We start from the raw sequence: 21,604 nt of genomic DNA on the forward strand, positions 1-21,604 counted from the left end.
TTCCTATGACCTAGCAAATGCCTCCTTAAAAAATCTGCCCTGGAGAAATTTTGGCACATGTGCATACTTACTTTACCATATTTTGTTTTGTTAATTAAATGGCCCAACATGACAGGTCCTGGTATTTAATTGGCCTTTAATAAATGTTGAATCTCCTCAACAACTAGTTAGTGAATGAATGCCTACTCGGCTCCATACCCAATGCTTCCCATTCTGGAAACGTGCCCACAGGACTCAAAAAGCTCCCGCTCCAGAGGTAGAGACCGACAAGACAAACAGTACTGACATGGCCAAAACTACTGGATAAGGAGATGGGCTGTATTAAGGAAAGAGACAGGTAAATGCAGTCCTTGGTCTCGGAGGAGGAAAGAAGGCCAAGGAAGGCTGACTAAGAACTGAGCGGATCCACAGATTTTTGGCAAAGACCCGAGAGAGGAAACCACAGGCTGTAATAATAGCATCTGCAAAAGCACAGAAAGCACTGGAGAACTCTTAAGTACCCGGAAGCAGGCTGATAGATGACCCCAGAGGTATCAGGCCCTAATCCCTGGAACCTGCAAATGTTACCTTACTTGAGAAAAGGGTCTTTGCAGATGTGACTGAATTAAGGATCAGGGGATGAGAGAGCAGTCGGGATGATCAGCTGGGCCCTAATGCCATCACAAGCGTCCTTAGAAGAAAGGTGGCAGATCTGACACTCCTTTTGAGAAGGCAACGTGAGGACAGAGCAGAGAGGTACCGCTGGCCTGGAAGGCTGGAGCCAGGCCACCGAGTACAGCAGGCACAGCGACTGGAGAGGCGAGAACAGATTCTTCTCTGGAGGGGGCACCGCTCTGCCAACGCCTGATTTCAGCCCAGTCAACTTCTGGCCCCTTTTAACTGTGGGATAATTGATCTCTGTTGTGCTAAGCCACCGAATTCGTGGTGTTACAGCAGCTCTAAGAAACAAAGGCAGTATCTCACCGGCACTGCCCTGTAAGCCCTGCAAAGTGCTAAGTGGTTTAGATATTACCCAAATCTCTGAAGAGCCATCCAGATTTGTACGCAGAATAGCCTATCAGATCTCTCATAGTGTTAAATCTCATGCCAATGTGGGAAATTTATAGATACGGCGGGGGGGGGGGAGAACACCTAGAAACAGAAAAATAAGAATCAAAAATCCAGAGAGAATATGAAGTTCTGGATCACCAGATATTTAACAAACACCCATCACGATGGAAGACAGATGAAAACTGACAGGGGGGCGGAACTGGATGGAAACAGACGATGCAGAAATAGAGGGAATACTTTAAATACATGTGACTAATCCTTCAAAAAGATATGAGGCTCTTGTTGATGAAACACGAACGGGGCACCATACAGGACTAAAAAGAAAAAGCTCTTGTTAAAATTAAGAATAGCACCTGATATTAAATTTAAAAATCAACAGATATATTAGAAAAAAGGTTGAGAATATTTTCCCAGAAAGGAAGCAAAATCAAAGAAGTAAAAAAAAGAAATCAAAAAGACTTTTAAAAATAAGGTTGTAGCTGGGGGCATAGGGCTATAGAGGCATAGGGGTTCTGGGGTTTCCAAAAGTCCAGGGTCAGCCACTCACCAAAGGCAGAGACACAAGTGGTGGGGAAATGAGAAAGGAAATGTATTTCAGTGAGGCCCACACAGGGAACAGAGCGGACTGATGTTTTAAAGACTGCCTCCAGGGGCGCCTGGGTGGCTCAGTCGTTAAGGGTCTACCTTCAGCTCAGGTCATGATCCCAGGGTCCTGGAATCGAGTCCCACGTCCGGCTCCCTGCTTGGCGGAAAGCCTGCTTCTCCCTCTCCAGCTCTCCCTGCTGGTGTTCCTGCTCTCGCTCACTCTCTCTGTGTCAAATAAATAAATAAAAAATCTTTAAAAAAAAGACTGCCTCCAAAGTGCTGAAAATACTTCTAGGTTTATGCAAGGAAATGTGGGACAAGGTCAGTGGGTATATGCAGGTGGGCAGTGAAGTTCAGGTGGATCACTGTCTTGGGATCAACCACACACACAAGTCTGGCTGGCTCAGGGCACTCCAGATTGCTTGAGGGGGTAGTTTCGGTTCCCATCACAAGATGTTCTGTGCAGGGTCTTTTGCCTGAGTTAAAGGGATAAGCTGGAAAGAAAAACTTAATTAGAAAGTCTGAGGTCAAAATGGAGGTAGTCGAAGTCCTTTTTCAAGGTGTTGAATTAATCCAAAAGATCAAGTTCCACTAAAAGGAGTTCTAGAAAGAACCAAGAGAATGAAGAGGCAGAAATTACTGAAGCACTCGGCAGTAAAATATCCCAGAGCTGACGGATGCTAGTCTTCAGTTTGGAAAAGGCCCCACGGAGTGCTGAGCAGATGAATGGGGGCAAAAATAAGTGACCTCTAGACACAACCTTGTGAGTTCTCAGAGCACTAGGTATAAGACTATCCCAAAAGCTTCCAAAAAAACCAAGCAGTAGGTCACCTACAAATAAGTAATTATATAACTGATCAATACATAAGGATACTTTACAGAAAGTGCTCCAGACAAACCAGGATGTATAGTCACCCTTCCTTTTTTTTTTTGAAGATTTATTTATTTGACAGAGAGAGACACAGAGAGAGAGGGAACACAAGCAGGGGGAGTCGGAGAGGGAGAAGTGGGCTTCCCGCCGAGCAGGGAGCCCGATGCGGGGCTCGATTCCAGGGCCCTGAGATCATGACCTGAGCCGAAGGCAGACACTTAACAACTGAGCCACCCAGGCGCCCCTATAGTCACCCTTCCTATAAAGGAGTAAGAATCATGCTGGCCTCAGAGGTCTTAGCCTTGGCTATCAACAATGCCTTCAAAGTTTTGAGGGAAATGAATTTTAAACTACAATTCTACTCCTGGCTAAATTCCTGATCAATTGCCAGGAAGAATAAAGAAATATTCTGAGATGTAAGGCCTCAGGAAATTTACATTCTGCAAACTACTCTGATAAGAAATTACTTTAAAAATTCCTCCACCATGTGCACACATTGATAGTACTTTTAAAGACAATTTTATTAAAGTTAGAACTGACCTACAGTTTTGTACTATTTTACAAGAGCTAGATCCCATAGGTTAAGGGCTTAGTCCCGCCAAGACTATTCCCCACTTGCTAGTCACGAGTCACCAGCTGGTTACAAACCAGGGATTCCCACAATCCCCTCCTCAAGTTCAATAATTTGCTAGAATGGCAACTCAGGAACACCCATTACTTATGTTTACTGGTTTATTATAAAGAATACATCTCCAGAACAGCCAAAGGGAAGGTGTGCATAGGGCAAGGGACGGGGGAGGAGACACCGCAGAACTTCCAAACCCTCCCCAGGTGTGCCACCTTCCCAGCACCTGGCCCAGGTCACCAACATGGAAGCTTGTTCATCGTTCAAGAGTTTGTTATCTCCAGCCCCCTCACTCCTCATAGGAGGTCGATGGGTGGGTCTGAAGTTTAAACTATCACTGGGTCTTTCTGGTGACCAGCCCCATCCTGAGGCTATCTAGAGAAACCCAACCTAAGTTGCTTCATTAGCATAAACTCGGAGGTGTTCAAAGGGAGTGTTTATGAATAACAAAAGACTCCTATCACTCGGGAAATTCTGAGGGTCTTCAGGAGCTCCGTGCCAGTAGTGGGGACAAAGACCAAACATATTTTTATATTATACCCCAGGATTCTGTTATCATTCTCTATATTAGCAGTTTAAATGGGAGGGAGAGGTGTGATCATGTCAGTATATGTATTTAAAAAAAAAAAGTATTTAAGGAAAGTAAATATCAATTATCAACTTTAAAAGGAACTTCATATTACAAAGCCTTAGTACAGAAAAAATGTAAAACATCTCACTAATAATTTTTATATTGATTATATGTTGAAATAATACTTTGGATACAAGTATTCCCCCTCCCTTATCCCCGGGGGGGCGGGGAATACATTCCAAGACCCCCAATGGATGCCTGAAACCACACACAGTACTGAACCCTACAGACACTATGTTTTCTCCTATACATACACACCTATGATAAAGTTTTATTTGTAAATTAGGCACAGTAAGAGATTAACAATGTTAAAAAGAAAAATACAGGCCTGAAATGGCATCACTTAAGCCAAATCACCATATATGGACTTAATACCTAATCTTCTTGCAGTTTCAACCTCCCCAAGAAATGTAGTCTTAATGGGGTCAGTCAGGAATTTTCTGATCAGCATCAATGAAGTAATATGTCACAGGGGCCTTCTCCACACACCCCCAAAAGGAAGATGATTTAATTTGCGTAAGACCCCCTGCCATCCCCATAAGGGAAGATGATCTTGAATGAAACAATCCTTTTTTTTTTTTTTAAAGATTTTATTTATTTATTTGACAGAGAGAGAGAGACAGCAAGAGAGGAACACAAGCAGGGGGAGTGGGAGAGGGGGAAGCAGGCTTCCCGCTGAGGAGGGAGCCCGATGTGGGGCTCGATCCCACGACCCTGGAATCATGACCTGAGCGGAAGGCAGACGCTTAACGACTGAGCCACCCAGGAGCCCCTCAATCCTTTTCTTTTTTAATAACTTTCTCACCCCATCCTCTTCCATTTTCTACAACTCCTTGGAGCTCCCCCCTACTTGCTGATGGGATGCTAACTGAGTCATGAATCATTTAATAAAATCTATTAGGTCTTCAAATTTACTTGAACTTTGTTTTTAAACAGCAATAATAATAAAATAGAACTGTAACAATATACTGTAATAAAAGTTAGGTTAACTATACTGGAATTAAAATTAAAAACTTAATATTAAGTTATGTGAATGTAGTCTTAAAACATTTTATCTTAATGTACTCACCCTTCTTGTGCTAGATGATAAAATGCCTAGGGGATGAGATAAAGAGAGGTGAAGGTGGTGAACGTTGTGGACCAGCCTTAGGCTCCTGCTGACCTTCTAAGGAAAAGTCAGAAAAAGAAGAGCATTTGCTTCCAAGGCCACCGTTGACTTGAGGGTAACTGAAACTACTGACAGAGAAACTGCAGATAAGGGGGTACCTACTGTATGCTGGATTAAATAAAATATATTCAAGTTACCGGTTTCTTTTTACTTTATTTAATATGCCCACTAGAAGTTTAAAGTTACATATATGGCTCATATTTGTGGCTCTCATTGCATTTCTTTTAGACAGCACTGCAGTTTAGCCAACGCAATGATGAGAAAAAGAAGTGAGCATGAATACTGGAAAAGGAGAGGAGAAAGGAATCTTCATTGTTTGCATATGATTGCCCTTCTGACAAGAACATCCAAAAGAATCATTTGAAAGCTATCCAACCAGAGACAGAATTCACCAAGTTATCTGGATACTAGGTAAATAATAAAAATTGATAGTTTCTCTATATACTTGTAGTAACTAGTTAAAAAATGAAAAGAGGGGTGCCTGGCTGGCTCTGTCCATACAGCATACAACTCTTGATCTTGGGGTCATGAGTTCAAGCCCCACGTTGGGGGTAGTTTACATTAAAAAAAAAAAGGGGGGGTGTGTGGGTGGCTCAGTCGGTTGGGCGTCCAACTCTTGATTTCAGCTCAGGTTATGATCTCGGGGTTGGGAGACGGAGCTCTGCGCTGTGCTGGGTGTGGAGCCGGCTTTGGATTCTCGCTCTCCCTCTCCCTCTGCCCTTCCCCCCCCCAAAAAAATGAAAAGAGAGAAGATCTTTTTTTCTTTTTAAAGACTTTATTTATTTGACAGAGAGTGAGTGAGAGCAGGAACACAAGGAGGGGGAGTGGGAGAGGGAGAAGCAGGCTTCCCGCTGAGCAGGGCGCCCGATGTGGGGCTCGATCCCAGGACCCTGGGATCATGACCTGAGCCCAAGGCAGACGCTTAACGACTGAGCCACCCAGGTGCCCCAAAAGAGAGAAATCTTAGTCACAATAGTAAAAGCAACTTTAAAATACTTCATATACACAACATCTTATTTAAACATATGTATGTAGGGACACCTGGCTGGCTCAGTAGAACATGCAACTCTTATCTCTGGGTTATGAGTTTGAGCCCCACGTTGGGTGCAGATTACTTAAAAATAAAATCTTTTAAAAAAAAGAAATAAAAATAAACATGTATATAAGTATGTATGTACGTATGTATAAAATGCTACTGACAGACACTAAATTAAAAAACAGACTAGTTCCTGGGTATAAAAGATTATAATTCTGCCAAAATTAACCTACAAACCAAATGCAATCCCAATCAAAATCCTAGTAGGACCTTATTACTTGTTTGTTTTGTGTGATTACTTGATATTACTTCCAAAGTTTATCTAGAGGAAAACATTTTAAGATTTGCTAATAAAGGTGCTCAATAAATGTTGATTGACCAAAAAAAAAAATATATTTGCTAATAAAACTTGAAAACAAGAATACTTAGTGTGTACTTGCCCTATTAGATGTCAAAACTAACAACTAGGGCGCCTGGGTGGCTCAGATGGTTAAGTCTCTGCCTTCGGCTCAGGTCATGATTCCAGGGTCCTGGGATCGAGTCCCATATCGGGCTCCCTGCCCAGCGGGGAATCTGCTTCTCCCTCTGCCCCTCCCCCTGCTCATGCTCTCTCTCTCTCTGTATCTCTCTGTCCCAAATGAATAAAAAAAAAAAAAAAAACTAACAACTAACTGCTCTGGTACAGAATTTTTTTATTGTTATGTTAATCCCCATACATTACATCATTAGTTTTAGATGTAGTGTTCCATGATTCATTGTTTGTGCGTAACACCCAGTGCTCCATGCAGAACGTGCCCTCCTCAATACCCATCACCAGACTAACCCATCCTCTGGTACAGAATTTTAAAGCCAGAAAACAGTCACGGGATTTTTATATTTGACCACAGTGGCATTTCAGATCAGTGGTTAAAAGATTATTCAATAAATTAAGCAGCATTAAAGAAAACTCAGAACTGAGCCAACAGCTGGATTTAAGTCCTAGAAAGATGAGGAGGAGATCCACGAATCAAACAATCATCCTGGCAATACCCCTCTTCCAAAGCTGCCATGTCCCAAAAACGATCTGTTCCTAAGTCTTTTTTCTGATTATAAAATAATCTCCAGTGCTAACATGGTAGCCTGCACAGCCCATGTTGCCTGGCCTGTAACTTTCGGAAAGAGAATCACTGGTTCTGTCGAAACTCTGTGATGGGGGTGCCCGAGTGGCTCAGTTGTTAAGCATCTGCCTTCGGCTCAGGTCATGATCCCAGGGGTCCTGGGATGGAGCCCCGCATCGGGCTCCCTGCTCTGCGGGGAGCCTGCTTCTCCCTCTCCCACTCCCCCTGCCTGTGTTCCCTCTCTCGCTGTGTCTCTCTCTGTCAAATAAATAAAATCTTTAAAAAAAAAAAAAAAGAAAGAAAGAAAGAAACTCTGTGATGCCACTTGGCTCCCATCTCTACCCTGGTGGACTATGGCAAACGTGACATCCACAGGGGCCCAGAGCCTATGACCTAGGAGGCCTGTCTCAAAAATATGGACGTATTGATTCAATAATATTCTCTTCAGAACTCAGAACTGGCACTGAATTAAAAAATTTTGAGAGAATTCAAAGAAGCTAAAAAGACTGCCAACATAAACGTGTCCTTCGAGATTCAGTTGAAGCTTCTATGGGAGGTCCCCCTCAGTGCCACAGACAGAGCTGAATCAACCCCTCTGTGCCAACACCCCATTCCTGTCTAACACAGAGGCATGAACAAGGACAGAATGAGGAAACTTAAGTAGCTTGGCAGATGCAGCACAGGAAAATAGGAGGGAAGTTAGAAGTGAAAATGAAAAATAGAAACATGCAGCAGACAGAATGAGACCGAATTTTAAGCAAAGCAATTGACCAAATTTGTTTTTTCATAATGATCACTTGGGTTATCACAGAAAAGAAACCAGAAAGGACTCCAGGTATGTAGTTATTAAAATAGCTCAAGTGAAGGATGAAGAAGTCCAGAGTTTAGGGCAGTAGTCACAGAAAAAGCAGGACCAACCATAAAGACTTTTCTAAGATAAAACCAAAAGAATATGGGGAGATGTGAAGATTAATCTTTGAAAATTAGTATCAACGTTTCTAGAATGTTGGGTGACTTGCAATAGATATGAGGAATGTAAGAGAAATGTAGACACATAGAAGAGTACATGAGGATAGGGCTGGATATTAAGTCTGTGGGAATGGACAGAAGAGAGATTCAAGATATTGTCAGAATACAGGACTGGGGCTCCCAATAGAGCTATAGATGTAGATTTTAGAGTCATCACTGACCCTATCCCTATTAGAGTCAAAACCATGGAATCCCTCAAATACAGTATATTCACTTACAAAAAGAATAAGGACAAAAAAAAAAAAAAGAATAAGGACAGACACTACAAAAGCCAATTAGAAAGGTAAAGAAACCAAGAACAGTGTCCTAGAAACCAAAGGCAGACAATGAAGGTTGATGAGGACATTGTCAGGAGTGTCAAAGGCTTTTAAGAAGGCAACAAGTAGGGCGCCTGGGTGGCTCAGTCGTTAAGCGTCTGCCTTCGTTAAGGCGTCTGCCTTCGGCTCAGGTCATGATCCCAGGGTCCTGGGACTGAGTCCCACATCGGGCTCCCTGCTTGGCAGGAAGCCTGCTTCTCTCTCTCCCACTCCCCCTGCTTGTGTTCCTGCTCTCGCTCTCTCCCTCCCTCTCCCAAAAAAAATCCTTTTGGGGGGGGGGGGGAGGCAACAAGGAGTTATGATAAGAACTCGGCTTGGCCTGAGACAATCTATCACACTTTTTTTTTTAATCTTCTTTATAAGGAAATTTCTAAATTGTTATTCAACCAGCTAGCTATTCAAATGCATATTTTATCAACATTAAGTCTACTCTTTCAGAATTCCTGAGCTCCCACTAATAAGCACATACTGGTCATTTTGTATCAGGTTGTTGGCCTTCCAAAACTTTTTGGTGTTATGTTCAAATATTTCAACTCAATTTAATAAACACTATCTCGTGTTCTTCACTGTGCAGGGATTAACAGACTGATTCATTCAACAAAACAGGAGTATCTTCTATATGCTGGGCCCTGGGTGTAATCCGTAAATAAAACACAAATATACTTGTCCTCATAGAGCTCTCTTCTCTCTTGGAGGGATACTTAAATACAGCTACTGTCCCTAAGGAGCCCAAAAGAAACACATCTAACAAGATAACAAACGTATTTATTATCTCATGAAGCCAATTTGAAATTAATAACAAGAAACCCAAAGTTATAATTAATCACCTACAGTTAACATGCCTGTCTGCCGACATCACACAATATAAATAAACACTATTAACTTAAACATACATACAGTCAAGCTCTCAGTTATTTGTAGGCAAACTATCTACGCATCAAGAGCAATTCCCTAATACTGACTCATGTTTCTGGGTTATATACCATCCAAATTTCTACCATATAATCTTCTAACACATGACATCGTGTAAAAATATACAGTTTAAGACTTTTACAAACTAACTCAAATCATTACACATGCCAGTTTTACTATGTCCCCCATTTTTCAAATGATCTTGCAGAGACATGCTCCCTAAATCCAATACCCTTCCATCCATTTCCCAGAGCCAACTAACCCAAGCTCTTCAAACTCATCCCATACTCAATTCATCTCTAAACCTGCCCCCAAACTAATAAGCCTCCAAGTAGGACCTAGCTTTTTATCTAGGAGCCCAGTTTCTAAACTTTAAGGATCACAACAAGCCCCTTTTGGTAAAAACTATTGGCACTCCAAACACATGTACCTTTAATATTGTGTATATGTACTATGGTCCTAGCATATTGTAAACACTATGAATCATGCATAAAATGTAGAAATTCTTAGAAAGAAATAAAGTTTCTAACATTTCCTTCCTGCACCCTAAAGATGGGCTACAAACACAGCTGGAGCACAAGTACCCTGCAAGGCAGATTTCACCCTGATCCTAAAGAAACTAAAGCTCAGAGGTTAAGGAATTTGCTGTGGTCACAAAACTAAAATGAGGTAGAACTAAATTTGGGGATCCAAGCAACAGTGTGGTCACAAAGCTCAAGCCCTTCCGTCACTCCTCTCTACCATGCCAAACTCCTTCCTTACACCGGGGGTCCCATGAGCTCCCTCTCTGACCTCACACCCCACTCCCAGCCAGCTACTACCTCCCACAACCCTCCCACTCAAGATGCTACTGGATAAATAGGTATTCCTTTTATGCCTCAGAAAAGTGACATACAAACTAAACACTGAATTTCTAAGAAGAGTGCTATGCTATCGAAATAAGCATCAGTCTACAAAAGATAGGCCTAGTTTCAGGGTAAATGATGAATACAAATTCTTAGACTCTCACACTAGCAATATGGAAAGTTACAATACAAAAGGAAAATGACTCAGGAAAATATTCACTATGGATATGTAAAAAAAAAAATAATGACCAATGTATGTAATGACCATGTGGTATAATTTCAATTAATGTGAATCCTGTTTACATTAAAATGATGCCATATACAGTTCTAAGATTAATTAATTGTAGTTCACTCTGATCTTCTATGGAACTAAAATAAACTCCATATTTCAACTTAGAAAGCAGAGATTAAGTCCAGGGATCAAGTCAGTCTCAAATGGGAAGAGAGGAATTTCTGGTTGTGTTAGTGTTACAGTAAAAAATCCAAAGTCAAGATCCAGAATGAGGATTACTGCAAGCCTGATGAAAGTAAAATGAATAAAAATAAACTTCTGTGGTTGAAGGAGAACTTTTTATAATGTTGGCAAAGATGATATTGAGTATTTTACAACCCAGAAACATCAATGCAGAAAAATGAGCTGTTACATATCTACAAAATCAATTTAGAACTAAAATAATATTCAAAAGGTTAAGAACTATCTATTTCAGCAGTATAGTTAGTATCTAATAAAACCCATGCAAATACCCCAGTGAATTCCAAGTAGTAAACATAAAATGAACAGAGGGAAATGCACGAAGCTAACTAATAAAGTTTCAAAGAAACGTAAGAGAAATATGGCACAGATAACAAAAATCCTGAGGCAAGTAAAAAGAAGTGGAAAGAAAGGTAAAAGAAAAAGAACACTGATGGAGAAGCAGATCTAACACTACTGAGCAAGAAAGGTCCACAGACAAGGAAACCAAACTCCAGAAAGGCTAAATGGTGTGGAGAATGCCACAATGCCAGGCACGACATGGGCAGTGCCAACCAACAGTCATGGTGACAGGGTTGGAAACAACTTGGGCCAGATCCCCTAATGCTCTTCCCAGTAACAACTCAGAACCCAGATGGTTCTCTTCACTTGCTGGCTGCTCAGTCTCCCTTCCCACTCCTAGAACCATCCATGCATTCAACAACTACCTTCTGAATTGAAGGAATCAATAAATAAATGAGTTTATACAAGTTCTTAACTGTTTCTGTTCTCCATGCCTGTTTTTTGCTTGCCCTCTGGGATATGATTTATCCTCACAGCTTCCCTAGACCCCCTAAACCAGTCGATGCCTCAATTTTATCTGCCAGGCCCGCTCTTCCCCAACTGCCCTGGACATCTCATTCGTGTACCTTCCTCAAACACAACTCTTTCTTCAAATCCAGCTCATGTCTCCTTTCGCTCAGCTGACCTTTCCCTGGTTACCCTGGCCAAACATGACCATTCTGTCCTCTGTATTGCTCACTCAACATTAACCACATCTTGTATGTATCTTCCTATAGACTCAACATTCTTGTCCTTAAGAAATTAGAATTTCCTATTCCCCCTTAAATGATGTAACTTTTGGGGTGCCTGGGTGGCTCAGTAGGTTAAGCATCTGCCTTCAACTCAGGTCATGATCTCAGGGTCAGCCCTGCATCAGGCTCCCTGTTCAGCGGGGAGTCTGCTTCTCCCTCTCCCTCTGCCCCTGCTCACTCGCTCTCTCTAATAAATAAAATCTTTTTTTTTTTAAAGACCTTTGTATTTTCTTTTTTTTTTTAAGATTTTATTTATTTCGGGCGCCTGGGTGGCTCAGTTGGTTAAGCGACTGCCTTCAGCTCAGGTCATGATCCTGGAGTCCCGGGATCGAGTCCCGCATCGGGCTCCCTGCTCGGCAGGGAGTCTGCTTCTCCCTCTGACCCTCCCGACCCTCCCGACCCTCCCACCTCTCATGTGCTCTCTCAGTCTCTCTCTCTCAAATAAAATCTTTAAAAAAAAAAAAGATTTTATGTATTTACTTGACAGAGACACAGTGAGAGAGGGAACACAAGCAGGGGGAGTGGGAGAGGGAGAAGCAGGCTTCCTGCTGAGCAGGGAGCCTGATGCAGGACTCAATCCCAGGACCCTGGGGCCATGACCTGAGCCGAAGGCAGACACTTAACAACTGAGCCACCCAATAAAATCTTTTTTAAAAAATGATGTACTTTTATCATATGATGGGTTCCCTCACACACTGGATTCAGAATACCTTGTTACTGCTTACCAAAAAAAAAAAAAAAAACTGCTTCTGAAGGACAGAGAAGAACATAACAAAACAAAAAACAAAGAGGCACAAGGAAATTTTTGGAAGTGATAAACATGTCAATTACCTTGACTGTGGTGATGGTTACACAGGTGTATGCATGTACAAACTTAAATTGTATACATTAAATATGTGCAGATTTTTCAATTAAAGAAGAGAGAAAGGAAGGAGGAAGAAAGGAAGAACAAAGAAGAAAACTGGGAAAAAAGAGAGAAGACAGAAGGAGGCAGAGAAATAAGGCAAGCAACCAACACAGGAAGTCACCTATGTACCCTGAACCACCATCTGTTGTCTCCCTCAGTGCTCATAACTTCGTGAGGTGAGAATTAAAATATTTATGTTAAAGAAACTGAAACGAAAGGGTTAGAAAGGTTAAGGAACCATCTCAAATTTACACAGCAAGTTTTTAAATATGGTTGGCAATGATTCCTTCTCCACTCAACAGCAGAGAGTTGATGATACAGGATAATCAGTGTTATTTAGAAATGCTATCTGAATCATCATTATGATCCTATTACAAAAGGTATTTAAAACAAGAGGGACACCTGGGTGGCTCGGTTGGTTAAGCGTCTGCCTTCAGCTCAGGTCATGATCCCAGGATCCTGGGATCCAGCCCCACATCGCCCGCTTCTCCCTCTGCCTGCCACTCTCTCTCTTTCTCCCTGACAATTAATAAATAAAGTCTTAACAACAACCAAAAAAAAAAAAAAAAAAAAAGGTACTCTCAGCAGCACCTTTCTGCCCACAGGTTTTGTCCCAATGATTTAATAAAATCACCTTAAAAAAAAAAAAAAAAAAGTGGAAACTCTTAAGTTACTTCAATGAGAAGTACACCATGTCAACCTACTTTCAATGTGCTTTATAAATATTTCCAGAAAATTAAAGCACAAGATAAATCCTAAAGTACTGACGTTAAAATATAATGAACTGGTTAATGTCCCTCCATTTTCTACAACTTACAATCTCTTCCCAATCTCCATTAATAAGACCTTACAATACATCAGACATTTCTTTGAAGTATATGTAAAGATATTTGTATATGTAAAAATATTAATGCTGCTTCAGAAGAGAAGGCAATAATAAAAAGTGGACAGACTTAGAAAGAATATATTGCATACTCCAAAATTAGCATTAGTTAATATTTATTGATCGTTGACTAAGGGCAGGCACTAACCACATATAAACCCTTATAACAATCTACAGGTAGATTCCATTATGATCTCTATTTTATAGAAGAAACGGAGTCACAGATGCTAAACAAACTGCCCAAGGTCACACAGCTATCAAGAAGTAAATCCAGGACTCAAATCCAAGCAATCTTAACTCCAAGTCCATATTCCTACTCACCAAATTACAATGGAAACAGACACATTTTAGAGAAAAATTATTAAATACACACTAAAATACAGAACTGGCTAAATCAAAAATAGACTGACAAAAATTTCCCAAGAGGAAGGACACATGTTAATTATCCCTACAGTCATTTATGGAATTTAAAGTGAGAGGATACTAGGTATGTATCTGCAAAATTGCCTAAGAACAAAAAAAAAGAAAAAGTCAAACAAGGTTAATTAAAAGAAAAGTTACTAAAGAGAACTTTAGAAGAAAAGCACCCACTGTGGTTTCGTACAACTATGACAGACAGAAATACCTTAAGTCAAATAATGACAAGATTAGAGGAACCTGAGTTAGGAATGTACAGAACAAAGAAAAAGGAGCACAGGAAGGACTACAGTGTCAAAAATGGAATTAGACAAGGAATGGTGTTTAGGAATACTTACGCTAATATTCATAATAACAAAAAAAAAAAGGAAACAACATAAGGGTCTACCAACAAAGAGGAAATAAAATGTGGTCTAGTCCTAAAATGTCATATCATGTCACAGCAAAAATAAATGAGCTAAACAGACATGTGAATACCCACTTTATAAAACTCAATTGATGAAACCACAATGATTAAGTGATAACGAGTGAAAAAAACTATGTTGCACAATCATACAATACTATTTGAAGTTTAAAAACACATAAAACAACACTATACACTGCCTGGGGATAATAAAACTGTAGAGAAATGACTACAAATAATAAAATTCAGATCACCAAATTCAGATTAGTGGTTAACTGGAGAATTTGGGGGAAGGGAGTGGGTTTAACTGGATTAAATATTATGAAATACTTTTCAGACATACAGAAAGCATGTCTTTTTAAAAGAAGGAAAAGGAAGAAAATGTTATTAGATTATAGCATCCCAAATTGCTTTATACTCCCAATCCAAAAAATTCTAAAAGGGCAATGATCATGATCTCTGAAGGAATGTTAAAGGAGGATATATCCTTAAGTAGTCCCATTCAAGTACAAGTAAACTCAAACTCCCTCAACTTAGGTTGTTACTCTTTATTTATGTCCCCCCTGTAAGAAGAGGGCTTTTGGGGGGCAGTAAACAATGTGTAATTAAAACAGATAAACACTGGGATGCCTGGGTGGCTCAGATGATTGAGCGTCTCATGGTCCTGGGGTCCTGGGATGGAGCCCAGCATCGGGCTCCCTGCTCAATGGGGAGCCTGCTTCTTCCTCTCCCTCTGCCTGCCACTCCCCCTGCTTGTGCTCTCTCTCTGACAAATAAATAAAATCTTTTTAAAAAAAAACGATAAACATTGTCCCTAAATGTCATCACAGCTCCTTTCCTGATACAACTGTGTTCAGAGGTAAGAACTGCAAGCCTGTCACCCCACAGGAGGTGCAGTGCCCAGGCTAAGAACATGGACTCTGGAACCAAACTACCTGAGGTGAGATCCAGCACACACAAAGGCAAGTCACGTTAGATCCCCTGTGCCTCAACTGCCTCATCTGTGAAGAATGATTAAAAAAACAAATCTATATCCCCATCTATTAAAAGTGAGAAGAAAGTAGGAGCAGCGCCTGACCAAGAAGTACTGTAAAGGTGTTGGCTCTTAGCCTTATTCCAAAGACCAATTGTTTTGAAGAAGAAAAACAAGGCTTTGTACCAGAAAAGTGTAATTGTGGTTACTTTCTAAGTCAAGTAGGGGATAGAAAAGCTGACCATGACAATACAGAAAAATGGACAGCTTTTCACCTCTTGGGCAATGTTTAGGATAGCAAGATAACCCTTTTATTTTTCTAATATTCTTTGATATTATAATATCTCCAATGTGTACATATTTGTAGACATACACACCTGGACCAAATTCAAGATAAAATTTTCTATGCCCTGGCTCCCTGTCACCCTGTCAGCCCAATTCATCTTGGAAAACCAGGCCATCCCCTCCACTGCAAAAGTCTCCCCCTCTTCCTCCCCTGCTGTAAGGATTATACCATACTGCAGTACATCTGCCCTCACACCTTCTTTTATAAGGTCCATACCATATAATGTCCATACAACTCCTTCCTTTCATGAACCATGAAGAGCTCTCTGAGAACAGAGACTATCAATCATTTTCAAATTCCCAGTGTCTTGCAAGATAGGCATTAAATATATGAATGAATAAAGCAGTCTCCCTATATACCTTATAACAAATACAAGAAAGGCAAGTAGAAACCTGTAATTGGAGGTCGCTTATCCAAAAGGTTATTTAGGTATCTTCAGTTCTATTTCAGAATTAGCAGATCAGTTGAACCCACTGAATCATCCACCAATTCTTTATCCCTCAGAGTGGGAAATATTAGAAGTATGTAAGTAAAGATATTCCAGTAAAGACAGAAGCTAAACTTTTATTTTTTTTTTTAAAGATTTTATTTATTTGTTTATTTGACAGAGAGAGAGAGAGAGAGAGCACAAGCAGGGGGAACGGCAGAGGGTGAGGGAGAAGCAGCCCCCCCCCCCCCCAGCAGGGAGCCATATGCGGAGCTTGATCCCAGGACCCTGGAATTATGACCTGTGCCGAAGGCAGACACTTAACTGACTGAGCCGCCCAGTCACCCCAGAAGCTAAACTTTTAAATAAGAAGAATTAAGTCATTTAAAATGTCAGGAAAACAGAAGTAGTCTAAAAACTGTTTCTTATGAAACTAAAAATAGCATGTAGAAGAAATCACAAGATTTAATGTTTATAAGGTCTCCTTTTTCAGGAGAGAAACAATAATCACAAGTCAGATAAAAGTATATACCCTATTAAGGTGGATGAAATCAAAACTAAATCACATATTAAATCAATTTCACACACTGCTTCTATAGTGAGGTTCTATAAAGACCGTATCAGTCAGCGAAAATTAAGCTAATTTTCTGGAACTTAACAGTTCTTGGCAATTTTTTGAACAGGGCCAGGGCTCCAAGATCAAGTACTGATTAGTGTCCGATCAGTTACAGGGCTGTCTTGGGTTACTACAGAAGAGGTGTCCCTCCTCCCAGCTAAGGTACAGGCCTCACTTGGATCCCACCCCCTTCCATCTTCTCAGAACTCTGCAAAAATAAGCAAACACTTCACTGATCTGTATTCAACCTCTCCCTTTCAACAAACACCTTCCCATCAGCATTTAAACTTAAGTGATAAAAATCAAGACTCTTATAAAGTTTCCTATTCTTGCTATCTCCATTTTCTTCACCTTCTACTTGCTTCCGCTTCCCACCCCATCAACAGCATCTGCAAAAGGGCACCCATCACCTCGGAGTAGCTAAATCCATAGGACGTTACTCAATTTCTCTCTCACAGGAGCTCCCCCACTGGCTGCAGGGACACCACTCCAGCTATGGCTCCCACTTGAGCGAGGTTCCCTGGCCACTCCTCCCTCCCATCTCCTTTGCCAAGCTCAGCCCCCTCTACTGAGCTCCATCCCAGGCCTCCACCTGTTCTCATTCTAGTCTCTCCACAGGCAATCTCACCCAAGCCCAGGAGTACCACCTCTATACCAATGGCTCCAAGATGGTAAACTAGTGATCACTGGACATCTTCTCCCAACTATTAATCACCATGTCTGGTAATTTTACCTCCAAATTTCCTTTTTCTCAATATCTCTGCTGGTGATATAAGGCTCCTAAGAGGATCAAATGGGTTAACATTAGAGTATTTTGAAAAGGTGGGGGGGAGGGGTGCAACTTAAATCTGATTATTAGTATTCATTAAATTTAAACCTCCTTGAAAACCAGGACTTTGTCAAATTCACCTTTTTATTTATTCCACATGGTACACCTAGCAGTGCTTTGCATGCAGATGGCATTCAGTAAATGTATTGCAATGAATTATTTGTATTGGCTTAATACACATTCAACTGAAATATTCATGTACTTAACAGCTTGTATTTCCCAAACCACATAATCATTTTGTCTCCTAAGAGGTGAGAATTTTAAGTTAAGTCTTAACTACCTGGGATACCTTTGATAATTATGATGCTACTTATCTCAAGTTAGGAAAACCTGTCACCTTTTTGGCCTGGCTTTCCTGAAAACATCCAAATCCTATCAAGTCCCAAGCTCACATAAAGATCTTTGGTTCCCAAATGTTCACGTTGAGAGGGGAAAATTTAAGTGTTACAGAACAGTTAAGCTGTAAGGCGGAATGACTGCTTCTAAAAGTTCCTTATCTCGTTTTTCTATCTTGTAACGTGAGCTAGAGTGATATTCTGGGTAAGATCAGACACCATGGAATGAAAAGAACATTACTGTTCAAAAGTTCTCAAACTCTTGCATTAGGTATATTTAATTAGACTCAGAATGCAAGATTGTAAAACCTCACCAGATCAATTCAAAAAACTCCCTAATTTCCATCTAAATCACAATCCTCATTATAATCTTCCTTCACACACTTTTCCTTCACTGCACTCCTCATAATTTGTAATTATATATTTATCTGTATGATTTGCTTCGTATCTGTTTCCTCCATGAGGGCAAGGATCACATCAATTCTGTTCAACGCTATATTTCCAGCGCCTTACATGGTACCTAAAATATAACATGAGTTAAAAGGCTCTGGCTGAGCAATTAATTGAATGAGGAATGGAAATAGTCATTTAAGCAGAACCAGACAGCAGGGAAACACATAAGCAATGAGAAAGATCCTGAGGCTTTAAGATCTGACACCCACCCCCAACCAGACACAGTACGATTTTCCGCTCATAATTTATCCATCCTTCATTTCTTTCAACCCTTTTTCCTTCCTTCTTTCCTTCCTTTCTTTCCTTCAAGAAGGACATTTTAGACTCAAAGAATATTTCAGCTTTAAATCCTGTCCAAATATCTTAACAAATCCAAGTCACCAGGTGACTTGTCACCTTGACCCTTCTTGTAAAAGGCATCTTGAAAAGTCCAAAGAACATGCCACAGTGGCTACAGAAGTCTTAGTCATCCCTCAGGGTAAGAACTGCAGAAGATGATGCCAGAAAACCAAAGAATAAAGTCTATGCAAATGACTACCATCTCTCGACACCTCTTCCCCTCAATAACCTTATACACTTTTGGAGCAACTCAGCAACAACCTTCAGCTCCCAGGACTAATCTGGGGAAATAAAAAAGGTTGTGATAATCATAAATGAAGATCATCAAACTACAGCTCTCCTGGCCCACCTCACCCCCCAAAAAAATTCACAGTGGCAACTATTCAGCCAACCACCAAGGAGAGGCAGCATAATATAGTGGTTAGATGCAAGAGCTCTGGGTTTTCAGACAAACGTGTCTGAATCCCGGCTTCTCTTACTTGCTGTGATCTGGGGCAAGTTAATGTGTCCAAACTGCAGTTCCTCCAGCTGTAAAATGGGAATAAGCATCACCTAGAGGGCTGTTAACTGTGTGAAGGTACCATGCATAAAGCACTCAGTACGGTGCCTGGCATGTAATAAAGTCTCAGTAAACGTCAACTATTTGTCACTGTATTCAGCTGTGATCGCTTTCACAAGGCCTATTCTTCCTCTAGCTTCCATATAATTTTAAAGATGTTGTTCTACCCTTTCTATTTTTGAGGGGTCATATATACAATAGCTTAGAGCACATTTTCTAAATCCAGACTGGATAAACCAGTTAGAGGTCTGTGTCTCAGGATGCTCAGCTAGGAAGCGGGCGTGATAATTCCTCCCCCGCAGGACTGCTGATAGTGAGCACTACCTCAGCGTTACACATTCTATTACTGATGTATGAAAACGCACTTACGGATAAGTAAACCTGCAGCTCGCAACCCCAACCATCGGTCAATCGGATCGTGGCCACAACAAATATCAAGGTCGACCCTGCTCACCCACCCAATTTCTCCCCACAGCCGGCAGCAACAGACACCCCCGCCGGTCCCTCCGGCAGGGGTTCCCGGAACCGCAGGGCTCAGTTTCCTCGCAGGGACCGCGTCAAGGCCCACCCGAAGAAAGATGCCAGCCCCCCACCCCGTCCGCCCCCACAAGCGCCGGGAGGGACCCGGGGCACCCTTCCTCCCCCGGAATGCGCGGCCGCCCGGGCTGTCGTTCCCCCCGCTCACGTGGGCCCTTCGGCCCAGGCCGCACGTCACCCGCTTCCCGGACCCCACTGCAGCGCCTCCCACCCTGCCCGGGTGTTTCCCCTCAGGCAGCGGGCCGCCACGCGACCCCCGGCGCGCACATGCCCGGGGCCTGGCTCCGCGGCCACATCCGGCCCCCAATTCGGGGCGGCCCTCGGGCCCAGCCCCGCCGCACACCGACGCCGCGCCGCACGCCGACGCCGCGCCGCCGACCGACCCCCGCCGCTCCCACAACGGGCACCGCACTCACCGCGACGCCGGAGCCCCGGTTCCTCCAGCCTCGGGCCCACGCAGGCCTGGCTGCGCCCCCAGAGCATTCACGCCCCGTGCCGCCTCCTGGGGACCCTGGCGCAGGCGCCGCGGCCGCACTGCAAGGGGGCGACCGTCTGCTGTCCCTGCCGCTGCCGCCGCCTCGTCCCAGCCCCGGCCGCGGAGACAACCGCAGCGACGCAAGCCGGCGCCGGCAGACCAGCGTCTGTTGAGCCGAACCGCCCGGGACGCGCACCCCCGGCCGGCGCTCGTTGCATATGCAGCGAGGCCGCCGCCCATTGGCCCGCGGGCGGTGGCGCGTGCGGGGCTGGGCCTATCGAATTCCGGCCGGGGAGCGCGGCGCGGTCGGCCAGGGGCGGGACGGGGTTACTACGGGTCATTCGCGGAGCAGCCGCGGACGGGACCCAGCCGCCACCGGCGCGGGGTGGGGACCTGGCCGGCGGGAGGGCTCGGACAGCGGCGGCTGGGGGAGGGGAGGCGGGCTCGGCGGCCGCGACGTGGGCAGAGGGCTGGAGGGTCGTGGGGGGGGGGAGGAAGACCGCCCCTCCCGCCTACCCAAAAAATAACTAGAAACGCAGTTACTGCTGTAGTGTTTAAATCTTAACATAGATCATGAAATAATACGCATATTATTTTCATCCTTAAGTGGATCATTGATCCTGTCCTTGCACACATTGTTGTCAAATTCTGTAAAATAAAATGATTTTCGGAAATACCCGAATCGAGAGGGGCTCAAAGATTCAAAGCAAATCCCTCTATTATTTCTCTTGCTTTGGCGTCACTTAACCCAGCAAATAACCCATCTTCTTTAAATACACGCACTATTCATACAAGATTGATATTTGTTTTCAAAGGCTAAAGTTTACTCCAAACTACTGTTTTTAGACATTCTTCTTTTGAATCTAGAAGTGTTTCTGTATTTGAAAGAGTTTATCTCATTTTAAACACTACAAAAGGAAAAAAGACATGAGTGCAATGTACACTGCCTCCCCACAAGCAATCAAATGCAAACCATAACACAAATGACTCAAACAACTGCAGTGCTCCATAAAAAAGACGACTTTCATTACTCCAGTGGTAGGAGGGTTGGGCTTTTTTTTTTTTTTTTAACCCAACGAAATATTTAGTTGGTCTGTGAACAAAGTTACAACATTAAGTCAGATTTGATACCACAGGAAATGAAACTGATTTGGAGAGTTTGGGTTTTCTTTCTTTTTTTTTTTTCTCTCTCTCTTCTTTTTTTTTTAAGCAGTGGAGCTAGAAATAGCTACTTGAATAGTAAATCTCCCTGCCATGCAAAACTTTTCTTTAAGTAGGTGAAAGGTGACGTTTCTGAGCCAGCCTCAGGCTAAAAGCAAGGGCACCCTTCCCAAGAGAATTTCTAAAATCAGGGAAGGCGTCTGAACTTGAACTAGGTGGAGTGATGATGCACA

At 42.5% G+C, this 21,604-nt stretch overlaps 1 protein-coding gene across 1 annotated transcript in view; it reads right to left on the reverse strand.

Annotated features, from left to right (window-relative positions):
* ACSL3 (acyl-CoA synthetase long chain family member 3) overlaps positions 1 to 20,416 on the reverse strand; it is a 73,549-nt gene extending 53,133 nt beyond the window's left edge. The window contains exon 1 of the mRNA XM_032401236.1: positions 20,152 to 20,416. The gene's annotated coding sequence lies outside the window, so the exon portion shown is untranslated. The remainder of the gene's footprint in view (positions 1 to 20,151) is intronic.
* Between the last annotated feature and the right edge of the window lie 1,188 nt (positions 20,417 to 21,604).

The sequence above is a fragment of the Phoca vitulina genome, unplaced genomic scaffold (assembly GCF_004348235.1).
Source record: "Phoca vitulina isolate PV1807 unplaced genomic scaffold, GSC_HSeal_1.0 scaffold1, whole genome shotgun sequence".
In the NCBI taxonomy this organism is placed as follows: domain Eukaryota; kingdom Metazoa; phylum Chordata; class Mammalia; order Carnivora; family Phocidae; genus Phoca; species Phoca vitulina.